Source organism: Nicotiana sylvestris, chromosome 3 (assembly GCF_000393655.2).
Source record: "Nicotiana sylvestris chromosome 3, ASM39365v2, whole genome shotgun sequence".
NCBI classification, from domain to species: Eukaryota; Viridiplantae; Streptophyta; class Magnoliopsida; order Solanales; family Solanaceae; genus Nicotiana; species Nicotiana sylvestris.
Window position 1 is genome coordinate 31,910,592 of NC_091059.1, and position 6,319 is coordinate 31,916,910.

A 6,319-nucleotide genomic window follows, 5' to 3' on the forward strand; every position below is an offset into this window, starting at 1 on the left:
TCAAACCCTAACGGTGGTTTGTAATCTTCCACCCTTTCCTCATACTTTTTGATGAAATTGTTCCCGTCTGAAGCATATCTCATTAACTTAGGATGGCGATGAAGGTGCTCGATCATCCACATCTGAAGAAGAATATCGCAGCCTTCGAAAAACTGACCCCCAGATTTGCACAATGTTAATGCCCGGTAAATGTCCGCCAACACTAATGGGACAAGTGTGTGATCTTTTTTGTCGACGAGGACCTGTGCGATTCTGGTCATATGAAGGTCTATTGTACCCTCAAAATTCGGAAATACCATGATTCCCAGAAATGCCACGATGAAAGCAAACCGTCGATGAATTTGCCATATGCTCTTGTCCTGTTTGTTATTCAACCCCTTCTCATGTCTTTCAAACCAGGCCGAGTGTCTAAACCTGAAATACAGGAAGTAGAATGAACAACTCCCTTTACTTACACGGTCCTTGCTCATTTGTTTGCTAATTTTCAAAAGATCGAAGAATTTCTGTACTGAGGGAGCCCTGGGAATATTAGTTGCTGCTTTCTTAACTTTTGGCCGAAATCGATGTACCCGGCTATTTCTTCCAGAGTGGGTGTGAGTTCAAAATTTGAGAAATGGAACACATTGTGAACGGGATCCCAAAAGGTCACCAAAGCCTTAATTAAATCCTCCTGTGGTTTGACGTGCATGATGTCTACCAGGGAACCCAGATGCTCTTTTACCCAAAGTTGGCCATCTTCATCTAAATCACCCCACCACTTACGTAGTTGCATCCGAGCCCTTTCTATGACAGATTGCGATGATTCCTGGACGGTATTCATTTGTACCTGTGGAGGGTTAATGTTAGGGTTGACTCTTGTGGACTCTTTTTGCAAAACAAGTTTTTTTAAAAAAAAAAAATCAACGGACAAGGACCCTTTTTATTGCTATGTTAGCAAAATGGTCGTTTTTGCAAACATGGCACCCTTCACAATTCAAAATGAATTTGAGGCCGGGGGTAGGTATTTTATTGGAAAAGATACCTTTGGCATGTTCCTCTCGAAAATAGCCTTTCGACAATTGGAATGCAATCTAAAGCTATTCCGGGTTGAAATGACTTAAGTACAACCGAAGCTGGGTTGGCATATTATTTTGACCAAAGCCCTGAAACACCTTTTTATTTTATGATTTGGTAAAAATGAGGCCGAACCTTATGTGGGTTGCCTACGTATCCCACATCCGGTGAGAATCAGACCTGCGTAGTTCGGGCAATTTTGGCATAAAAACATGATATTTGACTTACTCTTTTTTTTTGGAAAAAAAAAATCGGCAGAGTTTCGGAATATTTTAAAATACCAGGATTTTTAGAAACCGGTAAATTCTCTATCCTACCTCACTCTTGGTTTTTCTCTTTATTAACTGGTCAACATGCAAGCCGAAATAAATAAATATTCACATAGCACGTAGGATGCATCAGGGCGGTCTTTATTTTAGGTACACCTATCCTAGACGGACCAAACTCATGTGTTGAGTACCCAAGGTAAAATGCACGTGATGCAAATAAACGTTCCTACTAGGGATCTGGCATGAGGTTGCGTTATTCTAAGTTTAAAACCTGGGGTTTGTGGTCTAGACTTGGGTTTCCCGAGCGGACAACTGGGGCCGAAGAGGGGACAACGTACCGGGAGCACTAAAGTCTACCCGACCTTGTTGCTGGCCCAGCCTCGATCTATTTGGTATAATTTCTACAGAAAAAGTGGGTCGCGTGAATGTGTGCACCATTTTCAGAAGACTCAGATGGGTGGCGTAAGAAGACATTTAAATACAGTTCAAGTAATATCAAAGCGGTAAATGATAATTAGCACATTAAGTCCAAGAAATACAGTAATATCAACAAAAAATCGCATTATCAAGCTCGAATTCTTGAACCCTGAACCAGAGATTCTGGGTTCGATCCCCAGCGGAGTCGCCAGAGCCGTCACACCTCCTTTTTACACCCCTGGGGGTATAAGGGAGTTTTTCCAATTTAAGTGACATTATTCGAAATGGGATTATTTATTTGATTTCAGAGTCGCCACTTTGGATAATTTAATTGGTGTCCCAAGTCACCGGTTTATTTTAAATACCAAATCGAGGAAATTTCGACTTTCCTTTTGAAGTCTGTGAACCAGAAATTCTAAGTAAGGAATTCTGTTAACCCGGAAGAAGGTATTAGGCATTTCCGGGTTCCGTGGTTCTAGCACGGTCGCTTAGCGATTTATACTTGGCTTAAATTGTTTAACTACTCATTTTTAGGACCTATGTGCATTTATCTCTTTACCACTTTTAAATCACTCACTTGATTATTAATAATTAAAGAATTGAGTTACGCGTACGCATACTCTTTTCCTTTAGCACGTCAAAAATCATGTCACGCGAACGTGTCCACAATTAATAACGCTTTGTTTATTTTATTAAGAAAAGTTTGGTTGAAGTTGCGCGAACGCATCCCTCGAGTCATTTTTAGAATTAAATTTGCGATTATGTTACACGAACGTATACATAATCACAATACTAGTCTAAATCGAGCCTAAAGCAAACTACGGGTATTTAAAGAATTAATTACATCTAAGTTTATATTAACTAAAACAGGGCCAGGGGTAATTTTAGCGAAAATGGCACACCTCCAACAATTTAAAAAAAAAGATTAATCTTGATTGAACATATGAACTTTAAACCCAAAGCTGTTGAGTAGCGCATAGAGCCCAAGCAGCAGGCCCCAAGCTGATCACAGAAAAGAAACTAGGCCAATTGTAGGCCCATGGAATTAATACAAATTTCCCTTATCCTTTTCTTTTAAGACCAAAAGAAGGGTATCAACACTTATTGGGCTCAGAATACTGAGCCCAGATGCAAGTTATGTAATTGAACCCAAGGCTAAACTCAAAGGAAATTAGTAGCTGAAGCTCAAACATTACTGCTACACAAATTTATAATTAAACGAACAATTGATTCTGCCACTAAAGGAAGCTAGAGCCTTAACCATATTGATTAACATAAAGCTGGAGACTCGATGGAAGTTAGCATTTTTCAAGACCTTCATTTGATAAAAAACGCGGCAGCCATACTTTTCAAACAAATTAAAACCAAAGCCCAATGTTTAATTACAACAAAAGATAAAACTATTCTAATTCAATAATTCGTTTGCGGAGCATTTAACAACATCGGATTTTGAATAAGAAACTGTTCATGAGCTACATAGTGTATTTGGTGTATTATTTCCACTGATTTTTAACAAAAGTCACCAAAATAAATAAAGCTTGAAACTAGTACATAAAAAATCTAGAATACTAACCAAACTCACTATTATTCTAATGGATTTAACATGCCAATACAAATAGTAGTATTTGTTTGTTTCCTTTTCCCGACTTATCAACAGTGCATCAGAAAGGTTGAATTAGAAAGCTCCTAATTGGATTGAAAAAGAAACACCAAACTACAATCCTTATATCATGTTCAAAGTTTTATGGAAACTGGAAAAAATGTTTACTAAGCAGAATTTATACACAAGCTAAATCTTGAAAAAAGAACATTGAGTTGGGCTAAATTTATGTTGAAAATCTTGTAGTAATATTTCAACACTCAAATATCATAGTGTGAGGTAAAAATAGGTAAACACATTTATTAACTAACAAAAACTCATTCAAATCCATCAATAGCTTATCCTGTCAACTCAGAATCTTAACAGAGCAAAACGAATCAAGAACAAACGGAAAAAAGTAATAGAACTTAAACTTAGACAAAGCACACTTTATCAATAGGAGAATCAATAGGTATTACAGTAAAATTTCATCCTTGATTTAAATATAAGTTAGAATTTACATACCTCAAGCAAAGAAACAGACTTGGCAAAATCAAATAAAGGCTAAAAGAACGAAGAAGAAGAAGCTCAGCAGATCAGCAGTACGAATCCAAAGAAATCAATAGCAAATCCACAGCTTTGAGAAGCAGAAATAGACTCAATCCAAACCCATTCTCGCACAATCAGAATCTTACACCTTTTCTGGATTTGTTTTGAAACAAAATAAACTTCAAATCGACAAACAAACTCAAACCATACTTTTTATTCTTTTTTTTAATAGAGGCAGACTAAAATTTTTAAAGGAAAAGAAAAGGGCTTGAAGAGTATGACAACTTTAAGAACCCTAGAAAAATCTTTCACTCTCAAAAATTTTTCCAAACTTTTCTTCCGTTTTTTTTATCCCCCCTTTTTCCCTTTTTTCAACTTAGAAGACTTACCTCATATATATAGAGCCCTCGAAAATTCTTGAATCTTCCGCCCAAATATCCAAAAATCTTCAAGTTTTTGAATGATTTTTGGGACAAATGGAAGGCATGGATCGATTTAAATCCATCCACGACTCCCGTTCATCCAGCAAATCATTCCTATAGTACAAGAATCCGCGGTTTTGAGAGAATATCGTACTCCTATGACAAATCCGTTGAGGATAAGGTGACGTGGAGGGGGGGACCAATGAGTGAACTCGCTCAAAACTCAAACGAGTTAAGGCGAGTTGAGCGCGAAGAAGAAGAACAGTAGAGGGGGGGCGCCGTCTATGATTTCCTAGGTTTAGGGTTCAAATGGGGGAAATAATTATAAGGAGGATTTTATATTTAAGAAGAAAATGGGTCGAACCGGTGGGTTAGCCCATTTTAGCTGGGCTGAACCCGGTTTAATTGGACTGGGGCGGTAAGGGAGGAGGGTTCTTTGGACTGGAGAGTGTTAATGTTTAAGGTGAAGAATTTGGGCCGAAATTGGTGTATTTAAAATGGCCCAAAATCAAATGAAACTCTTGTCTTCAATTAATTTCTTTTAATCCTTTCTTTTTCTTTCTTTTTTTTTTTTTTTAGAAATCCTAAAATTAAAAAGAATCCTAAATTATGTAAAATCAAGTTAATTAACTAATTATAAAATTGTAAACATTGCTGAAATCTATATTAAAAGTGGAAAATCAATAAACTAAAATTAAAGACAAAAAAATGTGAAAATGAGCTATTTTTTGTGATTTTCAAATTTTATAAAACAAGTAATTACGGATTAATTCTAAAAGTATAAAAATAAATCCTAAATGCAATGCATAAAATCATTGGTATTTTTATGATTTGGAATAAAAAAAATTAAACAAGCAAGAAAAATGTAAACAATTAATAAAATCTACAAAATTCCTAAAAATGATTAATAAAAAAATTATTTTCTTAGATTTTGTAGGAATATTTCATGTATGGCAAAAATCACGTGCTCACACACGGTAGCACCGGGGACAGCTCCCCTAACCGAACAAGTACTGGAGAGATCAAGCAATAACTGGTCGATGACCGATCCTGTCATTGTAAAAATGCTCGAGGACCTCACTAGAAAGATCGAATCGGGCGAGAAAATGATTGAAGCCAGCGACAAAAAGGTCGATACCTACAACTCCAGGGTTGACCAGATTCCGGGCGCAACCTCGATCCTAAAAGGGATGGATTCGAAGAAGTTTATACAAAGGTCGTTCCCAGAGGAAGCGGCTTTGAAACCCATTCCAAAGAAGTTCAGAATGCCAGACCTCCCAAAATACAACGGGACCTCAAACCCCATTGAGCACATTACTGCTTACGCTTGCGCAGTGAAGGGCAACGACATAAAGGACGACGAGATCATGTCCGTCTTACTAAAGAAGTTTGGGGAAACACTATCGAAGGGGGCCATGATGTGGTATCACAACCTAGCTCCTAACTCCATAGACTCATTTGCTATGCTAGCAGACTCCTTCATAAAAGGACATGCCAGTGCCATCAAAGTAGCAACAAGAAAATCTGACGTGTTCAAGATCAAGCAGAGGGAGAATGAAATGTTGCGAGAGTTCGTATCTCGTTTTCAAATGGAACAGATGGAACTACCACCAGTCTTCGATGACTGGGCAGTGCAGGCCTTCACTCAAGTTCTGAATGAACAAATCTCGGTGGCTTCAAAGTAATTGAAATAGAATTTGGTCAAGTATCCCACTATGACCTGGTCGGACATCCACAACCGATACCAGTCGAAGATCAGGGTCGAAGATGACCAGCTAGGGGCCCCTTCGGGCTTAGTGTACCCAAGTAGGCTTCTGGCAAAGGAGCCAAAGCCAAATAAAGAAAGATATCAGCCATACATCGAAGGCAGAAGGAACGCCCCGAGGCACAACCCACCTCGCAATGATCTAAGGATAGACCGAGGACATAATCCTCGGGGACTCATCAATAGAGCCGGATTCGATAGAAATGCAGGGCCAATAGAGGTACCTCACTTATCAGAATACAACTTCAATGTCGATGTAGGACAC